The following is a 26075-nucleotide window of genomic DNA, read 5'->3' on the forward strand; positions in this document are numbered from 1 at the left end:
CCTTCTTCCCAGACCTCAGAGTCCTGGACCCAAGGCCCTTTACCCCCTAATGCCACACCCAAGTCTCAGGTGAACAGAGGCCAGCACAGAAGCAGTGGGGGCCCTGGCGTGTGGGCCTGTGTGGCCCGTGTGGCCCGTGTGGCCCAGGTGGCCTTCCTAGAACAGATTCACTCTCACCTTGTCTGAATGGAGCAGGTGGGGCCGAGGGAAGAAGAGGATGAAGGAAAGAGCTGTCTAGGGCTACTTGCCACAAGTGAGGAGTGAGGGCACATCTGTTTTAAGGGAGAGCCATCCATGGGCCTTTCCTCTCCGGACTGAGCCCCCAGCTCAGCACTGTTCTGGCTTGGCCTGAAAGTGTACCAAGTTTTTTAAACAAGCACAGGGACCCCACCCACTAGCACATTTGCCCAAACGACATCCTTGATTTAGCTTAGGAGGGCAATGGGAAGGGAGAAGGAGAACTTTTTCCTCTTTGGGCCAAGGGCCACACCTGTACCTCCCTGCCCTAACATGCCTGGCTTTTTTTTTTTTTTCCTTCAGACTGCTTCCATGTGGTGATCCTGGAGGCCATTCTCTTTTTGCCAACTTTTCTGGGCTCACTATGGAGAATCAGGTAGCAGACAGCAATAGGCACAGACACAAGGAGGGCACAAGGTTCTGCAGTGCCTGCCTTCTTTTCTTAGAGGCGGTCCAGGATGCCTGGTGACCTCTGAAACTGTGGTTTTGTGTCCTAATTCAGTGATGTTCTTTTCCACATCTCAGATTTCTCCAATTTCTCCAAACTACCCCTCCCCCAAATATAGATGTATATTACTCAGATAAAATGTAATTGCAAGGCAGTTGGCATAGTAGAAAAATAGCAACTCTGGGCTCTGCTGGATCTGGGCTGCAGCCTCTGTTCTCTCACTTCCTGGCTGTGAGAGCTGGTCCTAGCTCCTTGGGCCTGGGTTGTTCTCATTTGCAAGACAGGAGCATTGTCTTCCCCGGGTGGTTGTGAGAATCACTGATGCCATGTGGGGACAACCTGGATTGTGCCTGGTGGCATTAGATGCTCAGAGGTAATAAACAATTACTCTAGGTTAGAAAATAAGCATAAATAGTGGCATAATGAGAAATGACATTTAGAGAACACTTATATGTCATACATGAAGCTAAGGATTTAAAACTGATCCTATTTAATCCAAGTATAGGTCTATGAGGTAAGTCCTATCATTATCCCCATTTTACAGAAGGAACCTGGGACACAGGCAGGTAACTTGTTCAAGAAGTAGAGTCAGGATTCAAATCTAGTGACCCTGACTTCAGAGTGGTTATTTCAGGAAGGGGCAGCAAAAGAGGGCAGGAGTGAGGCTGGCCCAGAGGTTTGTCTGTTCTTAGGGATGGGAACCCTCTGGACCATATGGTAAAGATCTTATTGGGGAGGTAGGCACCCATCCCCCCTGCCTTGGCTGCAGACAGGGCCTCCTGAGACATCCCAGGTAGATGTTGGGTGGAGAGAGTAGCCTCTCCTATCTTTCAGAGTCTCTGTTGAAAGAGATCATTCAGCTTCTCACCTGACTCTGATACACTCCAGGCAGCTGGCACCCAGACAATTATGGGCAGGGGTGGCAAGAGGGGGTGTGTTGGAAGGGCCTGGTATCTCAGAATGTGGAGGGAAGGGTCCCCTGCAGTACTCATGCTGGGGACTCCAGAGAGGAGCTGGGATGGCAGCACTGCTGACTTGCAAAAGATATCTGTTGGCATGCAGACAGAGTGAAGGAAAGCTTGTAATTGTAGCCATAAATCAAATGTGGACGGAGGAAAAACCGTCAGACTTTTTGCAGTTATTTTGTGCAGGAGAGGTGGAAAAACACAGCTGTGGTGTGATAGCTGGGCCGGCTGGATGTTGGCAGAGGTGGGACTTGTGGTTTCACATCACGGAGGGGAGGGTCCCCTGCCCCAGAAAGCTATTGCAGTGGCCCTCACCTTCGAGATGACAAAATAGCCAGTTCCCCAGAGAAGGAGGGCCCTTCTTTATGGGGGCTGGCCTGGCAGACACCTGAACAAGCCCAGCGTATCTTCTGCATGCACTCTTGCCTCTTTGTGAGTTTGAGTTCCAGCTCTGCCACTTAGAGCCCTGAGCCCTCTGGCAAGCCACTTAAATGGAAATGGATGTATGCATTTGGTCTCTGCCATATGCCAGCTCTTGGGGTTGGCCATCTCAGCTGGAGTGTAGCTTCTCCCTCACTAACAAACCTGATTTAATTCAAACATCCTCCCCTCCGGGGCTCTTGGGTAGCTTAGTCCCTTAAGCGTCCCACTTTGGCTCAGGTGTTTGAGCCCCGCTTCCGTCTCTGTGCTGACAGCTCAGAGCCTGGACCTGCTTTGGATTCTGTGTCTCCCTCTCTCTCTGCCCCTCCCCCTCTCATGCTCTTTCTCTGTCTCTATCTCTCTCTGTCTCTCTCTCTCAAGAATAAAAAAAATTAAAAGACTACAAAACAAAACAAAAAAACTGCCCCCCTCCCCAGCTCCCTGCTTCAGATGGGAACCATGCTTAGCTTCAGAAGGTGGTTCCTGATTGGCTCAAGCCAATCATGGTCTCATTCCTTTTGCTGGTGACTGGCTTAGGCATGGACATGTGACCTGATCCTGGCCAATGAAATATAAGTCTGTTGGGGGTGCTTCAGGGGAAGGTTTCTCATCTCCTACTCCAGGGAGGAGATGGTCATTAACACTCCTGGATGTTGTGCCTGCAACTGCTCCCAGCCATTTTGGGATGGCAAGCATCTAGCTCCCAGCCATTTTGAGTTGGGTTTTCTATTAATGGCAATTAAGTGTCCCTACACTTTGTGCTTCACTGAAAAATGGGTAGGAGAAGTATGTTCTTTTCCCCAAGTTATAGGGTCCAGAGCTGGGCTGCTTGGTCCCAGTGGTGTAATTCTCTCTTAATTTTTTAGAAAACAAGTTACCCCCTCAGATGCAAACACATCCCTAAAGTGGGTTCAAATAACAACCACTTTGACCCAACAACGTTCAGGCCATTTTGCTGGATAGAGCTCATTAGGGCAGGTGCGTTTTCTCAGGCAGGCATAAAATGATCTTAGAAAGTGCCTGTGCAATAAATGTGTTATGGGTGCCTTGCATCAGTATGTGCTATTAATTGGAATAATGAGATATTTTATATGCAACGCTAGTGAATTATTAAGCACCCATTGTCTAGTTTTGCTTCAGAAGGTCTTGTGCTCCCTGAATGAAAGCAAGTTGAGGACTGAAAATGTCATAATGCCTGCTGGAAAACTCTGGCTTTCTAATAAAGGATCCTGGAAGAGCTATCCCATCTGGGAGTCTCTCACCTCAGCCCTTTGTCTGGGGGAGGAGCTGACTAATGTAGGATGGTCAGTTGTCTCATCAGGGGAGGAAGATTAAAAACTACATCCACCCCCTACCGCTACCACACACACCTCCAAGCCAGACAGCTAGGGCCATTGAGATGCTTGTCCCTTTCAGAGATGCTGGAGGGCCAGGCAGTGGTCAAGGAGGAGTCCATTTCTGCTGGAGAAGACTCCCAGTCTGTGTCCCATATTTGACTAATGCACCCTAACCAAGTAGGCCTCTGCTTAATATACCAGAGGTCAAGTGATCAAGTCAAACAACCCCATGGAGGACTAGGGAGATTCTACATGGACTGTCCCTGCTCTTACCCACAGTTAATCCCTCCTATGGGGCTCTGTAAGGCCCAGGTTGAACTTGTGAGTAGATACTCCATACTGGTTCAGCTCTCCTGTTTACCATCTTTCTTTGACATTGTCTGGCCTGTCTCACCCAGTCAGGAGTGTTGCTCGGGGACCTCAAATGAGAACACTTAGTAAAGAATAAATGGCAGCTCCCCAGGACTCTGGGGCAGAAAGCAAGGGGTTAGGGGCATTCAGGGCAGCTCCCCTAAATGCTTTTGCCCCCTCTGAGCTGTGCTCTGAGTGTGACCCATGTTGAGTTGGAGTCCATCTCAGGGGCTGGGGGAATGATTTGTCATAAGAAAGCAAGGGGCTGATGCACACAAGAGACCTGGACACCTTTCTTCTGGTGGCTTTTAAAATATTTCAAGGGGGCTGCCTGCCTTCATCCACCACATTTCTGCCCCTCCACCCTTCCTCCCGCTCCCCCTACAGCTATTCCCCAAGCTAGATGAAGCCATTTCTTCTGAAAAGTCTGCCTCTGGATTATCTCTTGTCAGTCTAAAAACAACCTGACCATATCAAGAAAGAAAAGTTGAAAGGAAAAAGTCAGGTACATAAATGCCAAACATTGTTATTTTTCCTTCTTTTTCCAATCTTCGTCCAAGTGCTACCCTGTTTTCACCCCACCATCCTGTGTCCTACTTGTAAACCTGGCATCAGAAGCCTCAGTTGCACATTCTTATGATACATTAAATTGGCTTAACCCCCCTCCCAAATATGTGGGTTCCCGCTGTCTGTCTGCCATCCACCTTCCCCAGCCTGCTCTGCCCTATACAGTGCACACCCCTGGTATCTCTTTGTGTATTTAAATTTCAGTTCTCTCTGAACTTAATCACCTCTGTAAAGGCCCTATCCCCAAATACAGTCACGTTGTGAGATACTGGGGGTTAGGGCTTCAACGTGGTTTGGAGAAGCCACAGTTCAGCCCATAATTTCATTCCCCCTGCTCCTCCCCTGTGGGGTCACTGAGGCCTGGCTGTGCCCTCAACAGAAGGTCACAGGTCTTAGCAGGCAGCCCACGGCCGGTTCTCTCTGGTTCCCCTCCGGCCTAGTGGAGGTAATAGCACTGGGCTGTTACCAGCCCTTGGGGTGTCCACACATCCACACCCTGCCCACACCTTTGTAAATAATCCTTTTCTTCCACTGTCTCCCGTTATCCACATTGAGCATGCCATCTGTCTCCTGCTGCGCCCCTGCTGGTTATACCAGGCATGGTGGCTGCTCCCGGCAGCTCTGAGGATTTCTGGGGGTGTTGTGGGAGCCACACTGGTTCAGCTCTCCTGTTTACCATCTTTCTTTGATGTTGGAATATGCTGCTTTGGTCACCTAGTAGAGGGTAGAGAGGGAGATGACCTCATGTGACAATATAGCAAATGCCTCAAACAGAATGTTACACCCTCTAAGACTTCCTTCCCTGCCCTGAGGAATCCTCCTCCCAGCCCTTCTTCACACGGATATGCATTCAATGTTCTACTTGGTAGTTCCTCTCTTTCCTCCAGCTGCCAGCCCCAACTCTCAAATTACTGTTATTTCTTTTGTATTGTCCAATTCAGTGGGCCCCCTCCACACTTTTGGCCCATCCAGCCTGATCCCTGGGGGGGTTCACATTTCCCACCCAAAAAGGCTTCCTGGTACTGGGCCAACTCTAGGTGCTTCCGGAAGATACTGCTGCCATTTGGAAACTCACAGTTTCCCCTCCTGTGTTACCTCCTCTTTCCACCTGATATCAAAGCACACTTATGCCATTCTGAAGAGGCAGCAGGCCTCCATTTACCTGATCATTCCCCTATTGTTGTATATTTATGGCATTTATACTTCATTAAACAAATCTGCAGATCCAATTCCTTCCTTCTTCATGTCCCTGATCTCAGGGATGTGCAAGTTGTCTGTGGACCGTGTTTTCCTCACCTTGCCACACAGAAAGCTTTGACTTGCCCTGAGTTATCTTGAGCTGGTGGTTGTTGGTGGTGCTTATCCTGGGTTTAGGGCTCTCAGGACTACCATTGAGAGGGACTCACCCCCCAGACCCAGAAAAGCTCTCTATAGATCTTGGAGCTCATCTGAAAGGGAACAGTTGGCCAGCCTGTTGAATGTAGAGCCTATGTTGAAGGAATTATGACAAGAAAAGCTTTGTCACCAAATATTTTAATAGCTGCTACTTGCTCTACAGACCTTTCTATTTACAATCCTACCGCCTGTGTAACAAGCCAATGAGAACACTTGCTTTTTATGTTGAGCCTAACAAATGCAGCATTTCCCAAAGTCTGGGCCATGGAACACCAGTCACGTGGCCTCCTCCAAGAAAAGAAGAATGTGGAGTGGTTAAGAAAGTTTGGAAAATGCTCTTTCCACCTCTAATGCATTTTAGTAAAGTCGCAGAATCAGGCAATAAAAAACACATTCATTTTTAAAAGCCAATGTTTCCCAAAGTTGTTAGACTTTTTTTTTTTTTTTTTTTTTTTTTTTTTACATAACACCATTTAACATCTCACAAAACTTGAGGTTTATGGAACAGACTTTAGGAAACATTGCCCAAAGAAACATTGCCTGCAAGGCTCTTCTGAATAAAAAGAAAAGGGAGAATTATCAAAGACAGTCAGCTTTATAATCCTGTGACAATTGCTGATACAAATATGAGAGCTAACTGGGATGCTGGGTCCACGAGGACACCCCTCGGTCTGGCCAACCAGTGGCAGTCTTGGGGCACATAGAGTAACCCTGAAGGAAAGTACAAATTAGGTCAAGGAGGGTTTTTAGTAAGGTCTGGAGTGACAGGCTGCATTATCACAACTACAAACATAAAGAAGGAATTAGGGGTATTTGGGATGCTGTGAATCTTTTGAAGAAAAATCAATGTAGAAAAATCCTAGTCTTTTCCTCAACTGTTCCTAACTACTCTTTTTGAAGTCTGGATTCTGAGCTAGGGGATGGCGGCTGTGTTCTTAGATTTCCCACTTACTGAGTAACCTGGCATTCTCGTCTTTAGGCAGCACAGGGACAGCTGGAGGGCAGATACCTGGGCTCAGGCCCACCTTTCCAGTCTCTTTAGAAAAAAGGCCTGTGAAGTGGGTGGTCCTAATGCTGCCATTTTAGTGCCAGTTAGTCTTTAAAGTTTTGGGTTTTTTTAATTTTTTTAAGTTTGTTTATTTTGAGAGAGAGAGAGTGTGTGTGAACAGGAGGGTCAGAGGGGAGAGAGAATCCCAAGCAGGCTCCGCACTGTCATCACGGAGCTTGATGCAAGGCTCGAACCCACCAAACCGTGAGATCGTGACCTGAGCCCAAATCAAGAGTCTGACACTTAACTGACTGAGCCACCCAGGTACCCCATAGGGCCATTTAGTCTTGCCTGAGATGGTTTTCCTAGGTGCCAAACAGGACACTGCATGGTCACGAGAATCCATCAACTGTGACCTTACTTGCCTCCCACCATGTCCTAAGGCAGTCCAGCCCCCCTCCAAGATCAGCACTGGAGCCCAGGGGAGAGAGAGAGAGAGTGCAGACCCAGCAACCACTGAGTTCTCGACGAAGCCTGGCCTGGACCTGCAGCAAGAGAGGTGTTGTCTGCTTGCCAAGAGGGACAAAACTGTCCCAGAGAGATGGAGGGAAAAGGAAGGGGAGCAGGCAAGATCTGCCGTGTGAAAACAGGGGTCAAAAAGGTCATTGTGTGGCTGGTCTGGGCACCCACTTCTGCATTTCCAGCCAGACTCAGCTGGGCAGAGCACAAAGCTGGCCCTTCTCAGCCAGCTTCCCACTGCAATGTCAGTTCAGCCTTGAATGGAAAAGCTGCCAGCAGTGGGTGCTAGGGGACAAGCTTTTTTTTTTTTTTTTTTTTTAATAATTTATTGTCAAGTTAGCTAACACACAGTGTATATAGTGTAGTCTTGGCTTCAGGGGTAGGTGATTCTTCATTTACATACAACACCCAGTGCTCCTCCCAACAAGTACCCTCCTCAATGCCCATCACCCATTTCCCCTCCCCCCAACTCCCCACCCCCATCAACCCTCAGTTAGTTCTCTGTATTTAAGAGTCTCTTATGGTTTGTGTCCCTCTCTGTTTGTAACTTATTTTTCCTTCCCTTCCCCTATGGTCTTCTGTTAAGTTTCTCAAATTCCACATGAGTGAAAACATATGATATCTGTCTTTTTCTAACTGATTTATTTTGCTGAGCATAATACCTCCATAATACCCTCCAGTTCCATTCATGTTGTTGCAAATGGCAAGATTTCATTCTTTTTCATCTCCAAGTAGTATTCCATTGTGTGTGTGTGTGTGTGTGTGTGTGTGTGTGTGTGTGTGTGTGTGTATCACATCTTTATCCATTTATCAGTTGATGGACATTTGGGCTGTTTCCATACTTTGGCTATTGTTGATAGTGCTGCTATAAACATTGGGGTGCATGTGCCCCTGTGAATCAGCACTCCTGTATCCTTTGGATAAATACATAGTACTGCTATTGCTGAGTCGTTGGGTAATTCTATTTTAATTTTTTGAGAAACCTCCACACTGTTTTCCAGAGCGACTGCACCAGTTTGCATTCCCACCAACAGTGCTAGAAGGTTCTAGGGGACAAGCTTTTAAGTTACCTCCTGGGGCTCCTCCTCCAAGGGACTGACTGTGTGCATCTGGGGTTCCTTGTGAAGTTGTCCACTTGGATGCGGGGAGTCGTGGGGATATGCAGCTGTCCCCGGTTCATGCTCCACAGTGAGAGACAGGACAGCAGTGTGCCAAAGCGGAGGGTTGCCAAGAAATCAGAAGTCAGAGGGAAGATGCTGTCAGGCAGCTGGGATCATACAGAGGGCCAGGACCACGTGGCTTATGGAGGGGGCAGGGACAAGAGTGCAGTATCCTCAGAACTGGTAGTGGTATTGAAAGAACCCCATAAGCGCCTGGGTGGCTCAATGTGTTAAATGTTCGACTTCAGCTCAGGTCACGATCTGTGGCGAGTTTGAGCCCCACGTCAGGCTCTGTGCTGACAGCTCAGAGCCTGGAGCCTGCTTCAGATTCTGTGACTCTGTCTCTCTCTGCCCCTACCCTGCTCAGGCTCTGTCTCTCTCTCTCAAAAATAAATAAACATTAAAAAAAAAAGAAAGAACCCCATAAGAATAATAATATTGATGGCAAAAGTGAAAACAATACCGATAACGAGGACAATAGCAACAACAAAAGTGATAATAGTTCCTGCCTTATTCATTTAACTAGTATTCATTGAATCCCTGCTGGTGTCAGCACCTGCTAGGCATCCAGCGTGTACTCGGATAAGGTCCTTGCCCTCGCTGTTTACAGTCCAGCGTGGAATCAGGTTGAGCTTGCAAATACATAATCACAGGGTGATCATGGCAGCGTTTACTGAGAGAGCTTACCAGGTACCAGGCATTGCACTCTTCACCTGTATCACCTCTTTTAGTCCTCCCACAAATCTATGTGGCTAGTGCTTTTAGCATCCCATTTTAAGAGTGAAGAAAAGGAGGCTCAGATAGGTGAAATGCCATGCCTTCAGACATCCAGTATGTAACTGAACGTGGAGAAGGAGGGACCCAGAGAGATCGACCACCTTTCTTGCTCTTGGAGGGGAGGTTAAGTCTGACACAAAGTGAGAAGGGCACATTGTGCCTGCGGAGGTGAGGCGGGTGATGGTACGGCGGTGCCACATGTCAAATGGCCACATGTAGAATGCTGGGTTCTAGGAATCTGTGGACAAGGCTGGTGGGATAAAAGTGGCCACGGTGCTTTCTGTCCTGTCACCCATCTCAGGGCCAAGCACCTGCTGTCTGCGTCTGCACAGGTGCAGGTCAATGGATACCCACTGAGCTGTGGGATGACAAGGGGTTTTCCTACCCAGAGCATATGCATGCCCTGGCAGATGTGAAGACCTTGTATATCTTGTGGGCCATGGGGTGTTTGGGTGTGAGCTTAAGTCTGGGAGTAGGAGTGGGCAGGGCATTTAGGTGGGAGGGGGGCAGACTGGTGGAGCAGGGTGTGTGTGCATCATGGAGATGGAGGGAAAGGCTGGGGGAAGGTTGGGCGTGACTTTAAGTGCTGGCATCAGGCTGTGACTTTCTCCTGTGGCTGAGGGAGTCATCAGTGGTTCAGGCTGGATTGACCTGGCAGAGGGGCAACTGCAGGCCTCGGACCCCCAGCCTGTGATGGGATGGGAGAGAGGCTTGGTGTGGGGGCATATGAGCTTCCCCAGGGACTGCCTGTAGGAGAGTTTGATGCCCTGTCTTCTGACAGGCTCATTGCCTCCCAAATCCTGACCCACCCATCAGCTCTTTGGAGCCACCAACCTCCCCTTCAGGGAATTGCTTGCTTTTGGACTCTTTGCAACCTGACTGAACAGAGGAAACTCTCAGGCTCCCTGGAGACCCTTGAACCCAGAATTCGAGGCAATGGCTAATAACCCTCTGAGAGTTAGGGAGGCATCAATGACTGGAATTATCTGCCTGGTGTAAAATGGCCCCAGACCCTCCAACCAGCAGGGTCTCCTCGTTGGCTGCACTTTGGAATCACCTGAGAAACCTAAAAAAGTACTGACATGTGGGCCCCATCTCCAGAGGTTCTGATTTAGTTGGTCTGGGGTGTGACTTGGGCATCAGGATTTTTAAAAGCTCCCCAGGGGATTCTAGTGTGTGACTGGAGCTGGGAACCACTGCCCTGCAGCATTCTGCGGCTTTTTAGGCAGCAGTGACCTTGAAGTCTGGGAGAGCCTCCCCAAATCAAAGTGTTGTCTGCAGACCCGGAGCCTGGCTCTTGCTAGGGTTACTGTAACACTGAATTTCTTGAAATGCCCCAAGGTCCTGAGAGGAGAGTTCCCGATTCTCACTGGAACCTCCCGGGACCTGACACCGAGAGGGCCCTGTCCTCTGCGCCTGTCTCCTTCTGTCCATCATAACTATTCTTTCCTGCCCAGAGCCAGGATCTCCACCCCAATCTGCCTCCAAACCAAAAAAAAATTTTTTTTGACAATCATTAAAGATAAAATTTTAAAAATCATCTAAGAAGACGTGTGTAACCCATTGGAACTTTCAAGGCAGTGAGTCATTGTGCTCCTGGGCCCCCTCAGATTCTTATGTAAGGTTGAGTCACTTTTTGTGAAGTCCGTGCATAGCAGAAAAAAATTGGAAGGCTCTCAAGATGTGTGTGTCTGTGTGTGTGAGAGAGAGACAGAGAGAGAGACAGACAGAGACAGAGACAGAGAGAGAGAGAGCAAGAGAGCCTTGTCATTTGTAGCTTTAAGACACTGGTGGTGGGGCGCCTGGGTGGCTCAGTCAGTTGAGCTTCCGACTTCGGCTCAGGTCGTGACCTCACGGTCTGTGAGTTCGGGCCCCGCGTCCGGCTCTGTGCTGACAGCTCGGAGCCTGGAGCCTGCTTCGGATTCTGTGTCTCCCTCTCTCTCTGCCCCTACCCCGCTTGCTCTCTGTCTCTCTCTGTCTCAAAAATAAAAACATTAAAAAAAATTAAAAAATAAAAAGACACTGGTGGTAACTCTGAATTAACTTCAGAGATTCCTCATCCCCTATTCTTGTTCTCCATCCCCTCTACTTCCTTTTCCATCCAAATTTTACCCCTTCATAAAAGTGACTTTTTTGCTCCAGAGGGCAGTCTGGCAGATTCCATCATCCAGCCACATGGCTGTCTCTGGTCCCCAGGACAGGCAGGGCAGTGTGGGTGGGATGCCCCTGTTCTGCTCATCCTGGGTGGGGGCTGCGCCCCTACTAAGTGCAAGCCTGAGAGCCCAAAAGGTGGAGAAGACACGTCTGGGCCCAGTTCTGGGTCTGGGTCCTGTATTCTTGGTTTTCTCAGAAAAACACAGAGGCGGTGGAACAGGATCCAGGAGAAAGAAGAATTGTGGGCACTTCAAGAGAAGAAAGTGAGGGATCCCATTCCTTGGGGAACCAAATTGCTCTTTGAGAGTTTGACCAAAAAACTGACACATGGGCATGGAGCAGACAGAGGCAAAGTTGTCCTAACAAGAGAGAATGGGCCCATTCCAGTAAGACCGATTTGGGTATAAAGGGAAGGATGTCCATCTGAAGGGGCCAGGCCCGCAGTGTAGGTGAAGAAAAGAGCCAGGCCCCAGAATGTGGCCACAGTCGGCTCCACTGCCTCGGAGAAGGAGAGGGGGGCTGGCTGCCTCCTCCCAGTGACGGGCATGCCTGCCGTGGGGGAGGGGAGGGGCAGATGTCTCACACTGTGCTGCTGAGGTTTTTAGTCTACACTCAGGGAGGACTGTTCCTGGTTCTGAGTCCAGGCTCCCCAGGGCTGGCTCTCCAAGAAGTGTGCCATGGGGAAGGGGTGGGACCACACACACAGATGAGACAGCAACCAGATACAGATCATTTTCCTTGTGAATGAACAGAACCCCCTCTGGGTTTGGTAGACCAGTCCTGTAAGCTTGCCCCAAGTGGCTGCCTCTTCCATCACCTGACAGATCGTCAGGAAGGCGGGGAAGTCATCAGTAAACGCCACCTCCCAGAACCCACTCACCTCCCCAGGAGTGTCCCCAGCACTGTCACAGGCCTCACCCCTTTCTCTTCTGACTTCCTAAGCTGTGCTGTTCAATAAGATACCCACTAGCCTCAAGTACCCTAAGGGTCAAAGACATATGGGATTTTGAAGACTTAGCATGAAAAAGGAATGTAAAATGTCTCATTAATAATTTTCTAGGGGCACCTGGCTGGCTCAGTCAGTCGAGCATGCGACTCTTGATCAGGGTCATGAGTTTGAGCCCCACATTGGGTACTGAGATTACTTAAGAATAAAATCTTTTTAAAAAATAATAATAACTTTCTATACTCATTACATGTTGAAATAATATTTTGGATATATTGGATTAAAGAAACTGTCACTACAATTAATCTCTCTGGTTTCTTTTTGCCTTGGGTCCGATGCCTCAAGCATCTCCAAAATGAAAATATAGGGACAAAGATAATGGAAGAACAGATAACAGCCACAGAATCTTGGAAGCCAAAATCTGATGGGTAAGGGGTCATGACCAGATAAAGTTGAATTCAACATTGCTGTACTGGGCTGGGTAGTGTCCCCCTAAAATTCTTGTCCACCTGGAACCTCAAAATGTGATCTTATTTGGAAATAGGGTTTTGTAGATGTAATTAGTTAAGTTAAAATGAGATTTTACTGGATTAGGGAGGGCCCTCAGTCTAATCAGGCCACATGAAGATACAGAGACACAGAAAGAAGTCCATGCTGGCTGCAGGCAGTATGGGAGTAGGGTCTTGGGGTTACCCAAACAACTCATTGGCTCCAGAGAGTGGGGGGCAAGGGAATGGAAGGTGGGGGGAAAAACCACCTGGCTTAGCCAGCCCAGACTCATGTTTTCCTTGGCTGGAGCTGGGATTCCTCTCAAGGTTTCTGCCCCCAGATAGCAGTGAGGCTGAACTGGGTAGAGGCCGGATGCTGTATTTCACTCTGTTTGTTCAGGCTGAGAGGAGAGCCAAGGATCATCCATGGAATGCGTGAGTTATGAAGATCTCTCTCCAAGCGTGCGATCCTGCTGGCAGCTGTGGGATTGTCTTTAGAGGTGGGAGTTCAAAGGGCAGGGATTCAAAGAGAATCTGACCCTGAACCCCTAAACAGTCACACTTTTAGTTGAGTTACAGGGAAACAGGCTGGACTGTTCTGGTTATTCTTAAGGTTTCCAAGGGATCCCAGAGCTGACCTTGAAACTACTTTCTGGAGCTTCTGTCAGAAGAGACTCTCTCCATCCTCTGCACACTGGAGTACCCATTATTATTTTTCTTGTTATTGTTGAATGGCTTCCCTAGAAACTCCCCAGACAAGTCAAGAGCTCAAGTCATCCAATTTTTGCCATGCAGGCCACCTGCACCTAACCAAACCTTTCCATGTTTGCTTTAAGGGACTCCCAGTTGCCCTTTCTGCCTCCGAGATCCCATCCCTGGGGAATTTGTCACAGCTCAAATATGGGCTCACCCAGGAGCAGTAATACAGCAAGTTATTCTTTCCACAGATATTTACTGAGTGCCATCAGGCCATGTGCCCGACCTTTTCCAAGCACTGGGGGATTGGATTAGCTCTCCCATCCCAACTCTGGGCAGCTCTATGGGAGCTCTCTGGGCCTGTGGGTAGTGCTCAGGGGAGCACGGATTCTGACCAGTGAACAACTGGCTGGGTGAAGGGCCCAGACTCGGCACCATATCAAAGTGAGGCTGAGAGCTGGCAAACCCTTGCCCATCATGTCCAGTCTCCAGTGGGGTCTGCCTCTCTGGGCAGGGAGGCTGCTTCCCTCCCTGGGCCCAGCTCCAGCTCTCAGGCCTCTCCTCCCTGCCTGCTTCTTATCTCTATTTTCAGTGTTTAAAAAATGTCATCCTGCGTGGCCAGGGCTGTGAGCTGCTGTGAGAACAAGGAGAGATTTGCTACAGGGTGATGGGAGTCCTCTGGGGCCTGGCTTCAGTGCCCAGAGCTTGTCAGAGCTGGAGGGGCCGCCAGAGACCAATCGCTCCTGCCAGATGTCCGCTCCCTGGCCCCACCAGCCCACCTCTACCTCACCTTGGGAAAGTTGAGATTTGTAGTTTTGATAGATGGGGGAGGGAATGAGATGGTTTCTCTAGACCCCAACTCCCCCCACTGGCACTTTTTAAACAGAAAATCCAGGGACACCCACTCTGTTTTTCTTGGTCAGCTCAAGACCAGAAGACTGACCCCATCTGCTTAGGAAGAAGGCCTTCCAGTGGTGATGTGCAGACCAGTCCTGCTGGGCAGGGGGACAGGGAGGCCCGGAGGGGGGCAGCCCTGGCTCTGGGGCTTGCCCTTTCACACTGGCAGTGTAGGCTTTTTAAGGACTCAGTGCCCTGCGCTGACAGAGACCCCCAACCTACTTTCCTTCATAAGGACCCCAGTCACTAGCTCTTCTGGTCTCTTGGCCATTTTTCCATGAAGACTGAAAAGAAGAAATGAACTTTAATCCCAGCAATGGGGATGTGGACAGACTGGGGGTAGGGGGGCAGCTTGAGACTGGGGGCTCCAGGACTGCTGATAGAGCTTCCCAGGGCAGGTTATTCATAGACCAACCCCTGCCCATGAGCTTTGGTGTGTACCTAGTGGAGGCAGAACCAGGAGACAGATGTTTTCTCCAGATCTTTCCAGCCTTATGGTTTTTATAATTAGACCTGGAAAAACATCTTTTCCTTTCTTCATTTCTTTGAAAAAGCAACATTGGCTTAAACACAAAGTGATCATTGGGGCCTTTTGAAAGTAGAAAAAATAATGAGGTGACCTTTTGAGAATAATTCTTCATTTCCTCATTCTGCCTCCCCATCTCTCCCCCATGACTCCTGCCCCTGCCTCAGTAAGGAAAATGCCCCTGTTGTGGCTTTGACTCTAGAGGAGATGGGAGACCAGATAACAGCTCAGTGTTTCAAAGCCATTTTCCCCAAGGGCCCAACTGCTTGGAAAGCCTCTGAAAAAGCCTTGGCCAACCTCCTGGCCCAGCTGCTGGCCTTGAAATCGAGGCTGCTTGGCCTGTCCAGGAAGCCCGTAAATCCCCAAGTCGGCAAGAAAATGTACTCTGGAGCTTGCCTCTTTGCTCAGATGCCTGGCTGCAGGCCCTGGACTGTCCTCAGCCAGCCTAGAAGCTGGTGTAAATAAGCACATGTATCTGAGGAAGACCTCGTTTTCTGAGGAATCGTATCAAAAAGCCCATTGTTCCCTTTGGGAGCCACAGCTCTTTCCCACCTGACAGTTGATATTTAATTGATGGCTTCTGTCCTTCATAGGGTTTTTAGCACATCATGTGGGTGTTAGTAAAATTTCAGCTAAATATTAATGCTTTTGCTCTCAAGACAGAGAGTGGTAGCTCTCTTAATATCTATTTAACCTATTATAAGCCCCCAAAGGATAGTTGTACCTATATCATAGTTCAAAAATCCAAATGTCTTGCCTTCGCTGAGGCCTGAACCAAGCACAGATTGCAGATGATACTTCCTGGGAGTTGAAGCAAGCTGGGAGGGGAGTGTTAGCTCAGGATTGCTTCAGATCTGGGAGAAAAGAAGGGACCTTTATCTTGAGGGTGGAAGGAGTGGGGAAATATTAACCTAGAAGCCTTGAGGGCATGGGATGTCAACTTTAGAGAGGCACAAGATGTCAACCAGACAGAACTTGGGACCCCACCAGGGCCATGCAGCAGATGTGGAGCAGATGAAGCTAGACAGCTCATGAAATAAATCTTCAGGCGCTAGGCATGGTGGTAGGCTCCAGGAGAAAGCAGGGGAGTCCTAGAGACAACCCAGGCTGACCTCGCAGCTTAAGAGCATCAGGAGGGATGCTGTTGGCCAGATGGGCTGCCAGGGGCTGATATTCTACCCATCTTGGCTCCTCAATGGCTACCTGGCCTCAGGCCAGCCCCTTCATTTCTGTGCCTCAGTTTCCCCATCTGTGGTAGGGGATGGTGATACTGAAGGAAAAGATGGGGGAAATGCTTAGTACAAGGAAGGAGCCATATGAGGAGGGGGACCACCGGCCGCACCTTGCCAGCCAAGTTCCATCTTGGGCCTGGGAGCCAGCAGGATTTATAACCACAAGCGATCCTGAGATGGCTCTTGAACCACCATGCCCAACAAGTGGTCAGTCCTGGCCCCCTAGTGGGCACACAGCCTAGTCTCAGCTGGTGGGCAGAGGGGCAGAGGGTGGGGCAGGGGGAGCGTTCTGCCTCCTGGGCTTGTCTCAGGAGCTCTTGGTGGGCTGACATTGCCCTGAGAGATTCTGGCCAGCCCTCTCCCCCTCTCCCCAGTCCTTCCTGCTTGGGTGTTTGGGATTAACGTGCATCCCTTGAACCTTTTCATTTTTCTACCCAGATGGAAACTTGGCCAGCAACCAGGCCTGGATGTGTGCACGGTATGGCTGGGCTCAGGCCAAGCCCACGGTAATTATAATCACATGTGAGGCTCCCGCTGGCTCACTGGGCGCCAGGGGCTGGGGGAGAGCACAGCTGCCAGAGGGGAGGCCTGGGTGCTGGGCTCTGGGCAAGTGTGCAGACAGCAGGGCCTTGGGCTCCTGTCCTCATCTCTCTGACCCTCAGTTTCCTCGATTAAATGAAGGGATTGGCTTACAGGACCTGTGAGGGCCCAGCTTATGCTCTGGAAATCTCAGATAGCATGAGATGTGGACCAGTTGTCACACGCCCCCTTTGGTCTTCCCAGTCCGCCTGGCCTCACGTGTACCCAGAGTGGGACGTGCCCCTGCCCTGCTTCATCAATCTAGATGCTTTCTCACAAGACACAGAGCCAGGAGGGTAGGGGGGTATTGAGCCTGTCATTATCCCAGAAGTAGCTGGAAGTGTAGGATACCAGGGTGGGATTGAGGGTGCTTAGGGAAGAGTCTGGAAGGAGAGGCAAAAGAGGGTCCAAGACAGCCTTCACCAGCACTCTGTGGCACAAGGGCAAACGCGATCCCATGAGCATTAGCCCAGGGCTGGAGCTGCCCCTCTGCTTGGTTTGATCTGTTTTCCAGTGTAACATTATTCTGAGCATGGATGCGGCAGCCCATAGAGTTCTTTACCCAGTGGAGTTTTGTGGCTTTTTCCATTCACAGCGGAGTCTCAGAAGGCTGGAGAATAAGGAGTTGTTGAAGAGCTGTGAACAGTGGTTAGCCAGCTAAGTGGTGTGGCCACGGGTGGGGGTCACATTCTGCAGCACACAGTCTGCGTAGAGGCGATGGAGAGGAGAGTTTCTCCAACTTTGCATCACCCGTGCGGGTTCCCTCCTTTTCCCCACTTTCTACCTGCACGTGTGTCTCTCCCCACTTCTTCCTTGGTCTCTTCTGTCCTCCTCCGCTGCTTTTCTCGGTTCCCCCTTGTTCTCTCTTCCTCCTTTCTAGTCAGGGAGGAGCCAGGTGATAAGGCAGAAAGAGAATGGCTTGGGGGTCAGGCAGCTTTGAACTCTGAGCCTCAGGCTTCTAGTCTACAAAACGGGGCAGGGCTAACCATAACCTAACCACGGCATTGTTGGTAAGATTAAACAGTATAATATGTGTAAAACCTCAGGCTGGACATAGGAAAGTGTCCAGTAAAAGGCAGTATTAATAATTTATCCAAAATATCAACTGTAATTTGTCTTAAAAGATTATACTTAACATTTGTTCCCATTCTTTTTTTTTTTTTAAGGTTATTTATTTATTTTTGAGAGAGAGAGTGTGTGAGAGTGTGAGCAAGGGAGGAGCAGAGAGAAAGAATCCCAAGCAGGCTCCACACTGTCAGCACAGAGTCTGATGTGGGGTTTGAACCCACCAACCATGAGATCATGACCTGAGCCGAAATCAAGAGTCAGATGCTTAACCAACTGAGCCACCCAGGTGCCCCACATTTGTTCCCATTCTTAATAAAAATCAGGTAATTTAAACTTTTTTCTTCCTAGCTCTTATAGAATGACCATATTCAAATGGATTGCTCTTTATTGCCTGTGGCTTCTGGTTTTGCTGCCCACATCTAACTTAGGACCACACGGCAAGGGGCAGGGGGAGCTAAAGACCCTGGGTGTCTTGCTGGTGGCAGAGGCCTTGCAGAGGCAGGCAAGGTGCGATGGTCCTGCCAGGCCAGAGGACCAGTGCCCCTTGAGCGGCCACTCCCACTTTCTTGGCTGCCCTTGGCAGGAACAAGGGGTTCATAAGCCACTGTGTCCCGGGAGGAAGGGAAAGGGCATGGGAACTGAGAATTAGCAGAGCAGTCTTACAATGTGTTGAGACGGGAATAAAGGCAGCTGAATAAAATACTTGTCTCTGCCCAGGGCACACCACGGAGTGGGGAGAGGACTGGACTGGATATTGTGAGCAGGCACCTGTGAGGGGCGCTGGTAAGTCACTCCTCCCTCTGCCTTCTGCCTCTTCATTGCAAAGTGAAGGGCTAAATGCAAAGGTCCTTTGAGTCCTAACCTGTCACGACTCTGATTTGCGTGAGCAGAAGACTGGTGTGCTTGGCATGAAGGATGGGACTCTTCAGGCCTCCTCTGGATCCTTCCCCAGGCCTCTGAAAGGATGCTCGGGTCTCTGCTGCCTCAGACACAGACAACCAAAAAAACACTTCCCAGGATCTTATAATCCTCTCTTGAACCTTCACCTTGCTCCCTCCTTTTACTCCCGAGGCCCCTCGAAAGCCTCAGGGTGTGAGTGTGGAGGGGTAGCACACTGGGGTGCAGGCCCTCTTGCCTTGCACGCCTCAGGCCTTGGAGGGAAAGAGCAGAGGGTCTGCTTACTGGTAGGGGAAGGAGGCGTGGCCTTCTCAGAGAAATTGCTTTGCACAGGCTTCTGCTCCCAGGTGGCTGTGTTTTTAGCAATGAGCCTATTTTCATTTCCTAGAGCTGTTGTAACAAATTACCACAGACTTGGTGGCCTAAAATAACAAACTTATTCTCTCACAGTTTTGGAGGCTAGACGTCTGAAATTAAGGTGGTGTCAGGGCCACGTTCCCTCCAGAGGCTCAAGGGAAGAATCTTTGCCCGTGTCTCCTAGCTTTGGGTGGCTCCAGGTGATCTTTGGTTTGTGGCTGCATAATTCCAATCCCTGTCTCCATCTTCACATGGGTTTCCTCTCAGTCTTCTCCGTACGTTTCTCATAAGAATACTTGTTATTGGATTTAGGCCCACCTGAATAATCCGGGATGATTTCACCTCAAGATCCTCAATCACCTCTCTGCAGAGTCCCCTTTTTCCACATAAGGTCCTATTCACAGATTCCAAGGATCAGGACATGGACATATCTTTGGGGGTGGGGGGTCCACCGTTCAACCCACAACAATGCTCCCCCACTCCTGTCCCTACAAGAGCCTGAAAGAACCAAGAAAGACATTCCTTGTTCTATGGGTGGAGCCTGAGGTCACCGCTGAAGACTCTTCATGGAGATGTTTTGAATAATTCTTCCCATGTGCCTTAGCAATGTCACTTTACTGCTCTTCCCATCAAGAGGTGAAGTTGTCTCTCCTCCCTTGAATCCCAAGCTTGGCAATGTGACTTATTTCGGCCAATAGGACTTTAGCAAATGTAAGCAGAGGCTTGAAACACACTTGGGCGTGAGGATTGCCCTCTCTTTGGCCATGGTTGGAAGGCGGACATCATGATGTGGATGGGCCTGAGCTAGTTGCTGAAGAGGCCACATTGAGAACTGAAATATCTCAGCCCTAAGCTTGCTGACTGCTAGATATGTGAGAACATGCTAGATCATCCAGCCCTAATCAAACCACCAGGTGAGTACAGCTGCATGCATGACCCCAGGGAAGCCCAGTGGACAAACCACCAACTGAGCCCAGCCAAACTGCTGACCTACACACTACTGAGCCAAGAACATGGCTGTTGTTTTGAGCCACTAGATTTTGGGGTGGTTTTCTGCTATACCTGATACAGTCCCCATGCAGGTGAGCCTCCAGCACCCCCAAGTATAGAGTCAGGCCCTGGAGGCAGACTCTGGTGGCTCTCAGGCGTGTTTGGCTGGAGCTGTGATCCCTCGTGAGCCACCATCCCCCTTTTCTTTTTAGGAATGGAACTTTTTAGTAACGGCAGAAGTCCAACTAACTAGAGACTCTACTCTGCAGCTAAGTATGATGACATTTTTACTGATGGAATGGAATGAAAGGGATGCATGCAACTTCTGTGTTACTTCTTTAAAAGGAGTTTGCATGCCCTACACTTCCTCCACCCCCCTTCCTGCAGGCTGGAATGCAGAGCCGAGGCCAGCAGGGTGGACAAGTGTGGCAGGGAGGCAGGACTGTGTAATATGGTGGCTCCCGTTGGCTCACACAGCCGAGTGTGGGGAGCAGTTCCACAAAAGGGGGGCTGCTATTCCAGGAGAGGGCAAGCGCTGGGCAGACAGGAGCACATTTATCACATGAGGCTCCCAGCTCTCTCCCAACCCCTTTCTCTTGTCCCCCAGCCTCCTCAGCACTTTCTCTCCAGCTCCCACAGCAGGAACAAGGGGAAAAGGGAAAAAGGGGAGAGCAGAGGAAGCAGCATGTGCAAAGGTCCAGAAAGGAAAGAGGTCATGCTGCATTTGGTGCACTATAAGCAGCTTGGAATGGCTGGGGGTTGGGGCAGGAAGATGTGAGGCTGGAGACCATGTCCTGAAAGGGGTTGGTCAGTGGGGAGTCCCCAGTTGGCTGTAACTTAAATGAATGGCTCTGGATGCTGTGTGGAGCATTGAAAGGGGACCAGGTAGAGGCAGGGAGGCCAGTTTGGAGGCTGTAGGAGCCATCCAAGCAACAGATGATGGTGGCCTGAGGAGAAAGGTGGTGCAGAGGAATAAGACAAGTACATTCAGAAACATTTAGGAGGGAAAATGGACCGGATTTGTAGAGAAGTCTGTTGTTGGGGATACGAGAGAGGGAGGAGTCCAGGCTGATTCGTGGGGATGCAGATGGCATTCACTAGGACAAGGGACACGGGCAGAGAGGTGGTGTGGGGAAGGTGAAGCCGACTGACTTCCGTCTTGGACGTGGTGGGTTGGAGGTGTCAATGGCACATTCAGATTATCTATGCTTTTTGCATACTCCATATCTGGAGTCTCTTAATTGGTTGCTCTCCAATTCACCCCCCTCCACCTTTTAAGTTTATTTATTTATTTTGAGAGAGAGAGGAGAGAGAGTGCCTGTGCACGCGTGTGGGGGGGGGGAGGGGCAGAGGGAGAGAGAGAGGGAGAGACAGATTTGCACATCTTCTTCGGAGAAATGTCTATTTTGCTCTTTTGCTCATGTTTATATTGGGTTATCCTTTTATTGAATTATAAGAGTTGTTTATATATTCTGGATACAGGTCCCTTGTCAGGTTGATGATTTGCAAATATTTTATCCCATTCTGTGGGTTACTTTTTCACTTTCTTGATGGTATCATTTGCAGCACAGATTTTTAAAATTTTAGCACATTAAAAAAACCTGCTTTGCTGAGGTATAATTTTAAATGCTTCGTTCAATGATTTTCTAGTAAATTTACAGAGTTGCACATCACTGTAACCATCGTCATAATCTAGATTTCAAACATTTCCATCCCCCACCCCCACCCCCACCCCCCCAAAAACCCCAAAAACCTCATATGGCCATTTGCGGTCCACTCCTGTTACACTGTCAGCCTCAGCCAGCTCCTCTGGATGTACCTGTTTGGGACATGTCACGTAAATGAAATCATACAATATGGACTCTTTCACTTTTGGCTTCTTTCACTTAGCATAATATTTTTGAAGTTTATCCATGTTACAGCATGTATCAGTAGCTTGTTTCTTTTTAATTGCTAACTAGTATTCTACTGTTTATCCATTCACTAGCTGAGTTATTTCTCGTTTGTTGCTATTGTGAATAATGCTGCTGTGATTCAATGTAATTGTCTTAGTAGCTCGGGCTGCTGTAACAGAACACCATATTCTGGGCGGCTTAAACAATAGTTATTTCTCACAGTTCTGGAGGCTGGGAAGTTCAAGATCAAGGTGCTGGTTGGTAGATGGCTGCCTGTTCTCTCCCTCCTCACGTGGCAGAGAGAGTGATTTGGCCTCTCTCTTCTAATGAAGACGCTAATCCCATCATGGGGGTCCCACCCTCATGACTTCATCTAATTACCTCCCAAAGGCACCACTTCCAAATACCATCACATTTGGAGGGGAGGCCTACAACATATGGATCTGGGGGGACACAAGCATTCAGCCCATAATAGTAATTATTGATACGATTGGCTTTACATCTACCATTTTGATATTTGTTCTTGACCTATCTCATGTCTGTTTTGTTCCTCTGTTTCTCCTTTACTGACTTCTTTGGTGTTAAATAGATACTCTTCTAGCATACCATTTTAATTTCTTTGTTGGTTTTTGAATGGTGTTATTTACTTCTTGGTTGTTCTAGGGACAATATGCATTCTTATCGCAAGGTAAGAGGATATTTGACATTTTATGTGATGATTTGTTAGTTTGAATTAGCTAATAATTTATTGTTTCACAAATAACATAATTTAAATATCTCATATTTACATTCAGCTTATATTAATGTAAATTATTAGTTTTAAATTAATAAATAGTTGGTAATTATTTCTTTAATATTTAGGCATTTGGTATGTGGTCTCTCTACCCCTGCCCCGGGGTCTGCACATGTTGGGGGCAGACCTACCTTTCTCATATTTTCACGCATGTATTTTTTCACATAGCTATAGTCATACTATGAATGATATATTATGAATATTACAATATTTGTCCTGCTTTTTATTTTATTTATTTTTACCTGCTACTTTCTTTCCTTTTTTGTAATTAACAAATTATTTATTTTTTATTTAGTCTTATTGTTCATTATTGCTTATTTTTGAAAGAGAGAGAGAGACAGAGTATGAGTGGGGGAGGGGCGGAGAGAGAGGGAGACACAGAATCCGAAGCGGGCTCCAGCCTCTGAGCCGTCAGCACAGAGCCTGACACGGGGCCTGAACTCAAGAACTGTGAGATCATGACCTGAACCGAAGTCAGATGCCTAACCGACTAAGCCACCCAGGTGCCCCTATTTTTTTGTAATTAAAAAAAAATGTTTATTTATTTTTGAGAGAAAGACAGAGGGTGAGTGGGGGAGGGGCAGAGAGAGAGGGACACACAAATGTGAAGCAAGCTCCAGGCTCTGAGCTGTTAGCACAGAGCCCCACATGGGTCCCTAACTCATGAACCATGAGATCATGACCTGAGGTGAAGTTGGACATTTAACCGACTGAGCCACCCAGGTGCCCCTTATTTTATTTTTTAAAGTAGGCTTTATGCCCAGCACAGAGCTCAGCGTGGGGCTTGGACTCACGACCCTGAGATCAAACCTGAGCTGAGATCAAGAATTGGACGTTTAATTGACTGATCCATCCAGGAGCCCCTCTTTGTTTTTAAACTTTCCATTTGTATGAGCTCTTTATTAATATGCCCTCCTCAAAACTTTTTAGGAAGGAGGCAGAGTATAAATACATAAAACAGATAGTAACCTTTTATCTCCCCTATTTGCTGCCAATACTTCTCCCCACTTGCCCCTTTTCATTTTTTTTTAAGGCAGAAAATTTACATTTTTCTCTAGTCAAACTCGCTAATCTCTCCTTTGTGATTTTATCAGTGATTTCCAAGTTTAATAAAAGACATTCTCCCCCTGGAGATTTGATGAATGTTTAAGTCTCTCCTCTTCTAGTTTTCCTAGGTTATTAAAAAGTATGGAAGTCTTTAATCTCTGTAAAATTTCTCTGTAAAGACTCCCTCTGGTCTGAGGAGAGAGATGATTTTGAAGTATAAGTTTCTCAAACTCAGCAGTTTCCTTCCCTGGTTTCCCTGCCTGCGTGGGTACCTGGGGCTGAGCCTGACCATGTCCTGCAGGCCGTCTGTCTGTCTGATGGATGGAGGGGACAACAGAATCAGAACTTGCCTCTTAAACTACACCCACATGCAAGGGGACAGACATCACAGGGAGAAAGTGGGAGAACATGACTCTGAACCTGAGTTTGGCCCCTGTGTGTAGACTCTCAACCTCTCATTCTCCCTCTGCAAAATGGGCCCAAGGGTGCCGGATAGGGCTGCCATGAGGACGACAGGAGATGAAATATAGAAAACTCTAGAACACCACTTGGCCTATTGTGGGTCTCTCAGGGCCCTGCCTTTGCACTGACTTGACTCCTGGGTCCCACCTCATGACCAAAGGTGTCTCTGAGCCTGCCTCACCACAAAGTGTGGGCAGGCCTAGTGGAGCGTTAAGAGTATTTACTTTTTTAGGTGAGAAAATTGAGGGTTAGAAAGTTTAAATGGAGTGCTCGCTTTGGCAGTGCACAAACTAAAAGCGGAACATACAGGGAAGGTTAGCGTGGCCCCTGTGCAAAGATGACACACAGGTTCGCGGTGTTCCATATACATTTTTAAAAGACAGTTTCAATGTCAGAGTAGCAGACACTCCTGACCGCTCTGACACACTGCATCCCCCCGCTCCACTTTGCCTCACCGCACCTCAGCTTCTTGGCGTCCTCATATGTGAAATGGAGCTAATTGTCCTCATCGGTCTCTACTGCTGAGCGGTTATTTGATGATCAAATGAAAGCCTCTGAAAAAGGCCACGGAAAAATCCAGAGGCAAGGTAGCGTCCCCGTGGGTGGCTCAGTCCACTCCCCCTCCACCTGGACACAGACGGGGCCTTGTGTTAGGTCTGTGAGGTTCCCTGCCTGCCCGCCCCCGCCCCCCAGGAGAACCGCGCAGAGACTCTGTGGAGGCCCCTTGTGCCCGCTGCTCACTGGGCAGGAGGCCCAGTGCTTGGCAGAAGCCCCAGGAAGCAGAGCCTGGAGGTGAGCCGTACTCAGGCCCCACTGTGTTCAGCTTGGAGCAGCTCCTGAAGTCTCTGAGAGCCATGGTGAGGAGGAACCTGGGGTCACCCAGGTCTCGCCCATTTCACAGATGTGGAAGCTTGGGCTCAGAGGGGCAGCGGGTTAGTGGTCACGTCAGAACTTGGGCCAGGGGATCTTGGTTCCCAAGCCCAGTGCGCTTTCCACTTGGCCTCTACTGCTGCAGTGGCCTCCTTGGGAAGGGCTCCTTCGGCCTTTCTGGAAAATTCTTCGCAATGTGATGACATTTGAGCAAAACTGTATGATGTTGGAGGATCAGAGCACTTCGACAAGCATGGCAAAGCACTAAGAACGAGATGCCTCCAGAGTCAGGAGGGAGTTCCCTGGGAGTAGAATTTTCCAGAAGGGGAAAGCAGCATTTTGAGCAGGAGCTTGAATTTATTGGAACAGCTTGGAAGAATGTGGGGGCAGTGGCTGGAGGTAGGCAAAGGTAGTGAGGAAATCTGACACCAGCACCCCACCCTGGCATTCTGGCATTTAAAAATAAAGTTGCTTTCTCTTTTAGCACTTTTTTCGTTTTGTTTTGTTTTTAAACAGAAGCCATACTGCCCCCACTGAGGTTTGAGAGGCAATAGTCGTGAACCCTGCTGCACATTAGAATCCCCTGGGTGCTTTTAAAATCCCAATGCCCAGATCAAATCCCAAAACAACCGTACGGGAGTCTCTTGGGGGAGGACCCAGACCTCAGTAGTTCTTAAAGTCCCCCAGGTCGTATTAATGAGCTACCAATGTTGCTCAGAGGACTACTAACCCCTGAATTACTTTGCCATCTGGTTTGTGAATCTAAATATATAAACGTGAGGGGCAAATGTGTAATTCTGTTTACCATGGACACTTGTCCAGTCCTTCTTCTCAGGAAGGCCACGAAGAGAAATGTCATTCCTCTTCCTCATTCCCACCGTCCCCCTCCCAGTTCAATCTTACCGTTGGGGCCCTACCCTGAGCCCACCTCCTCTAAGAGATGGCCCCAAATCAGGATTACTTATCTCCTCTACTGAGTTATACTGTGCTTCTTTTGACTGGGGACTCTTGGCC

The 26075-nt window shown here is 48.8% G+C and overlaps 1 non-coding gene and 1 pseudogene across 1 annotated transcript; both read left to right on the forward strand.

The window, feature by feature from the left end:
• Positions 1-26075, forward strand: part of LOC131485135 (guanine nucleotide-binding protein G(I)/G(S)/G(O) subunit gamma-10-like) — a 113984-nt pseudogene that overhangs the window by 65245 nt on the left and 22664 nt on the right.
• LOC131486431 (U6 spliceosomal RNA) lies at positions 24458-24563 on the forward strand. Its single transcript, XR_009249336.1, has one exon. It is a non-coding gene; the product is annotated as a U6 spliceosomal RNA (small nuclear RNA).

Source organism: Neofelis nebulosa, chromosome 9, assembly GCF_028018385.1.
Source record: "Neofelis nebulosa isolate mNeoNeb1 chromosome 9, mNeoNeb1.pri, whole genome shotgun sequence".
NCBI classification, from domain to species: domain Eukaryota; kingdom Metazoa; phylum Chordata; class Mammalia; order Carnivora; family Felidae; genus Neofelis; species Neofelis nebulosa.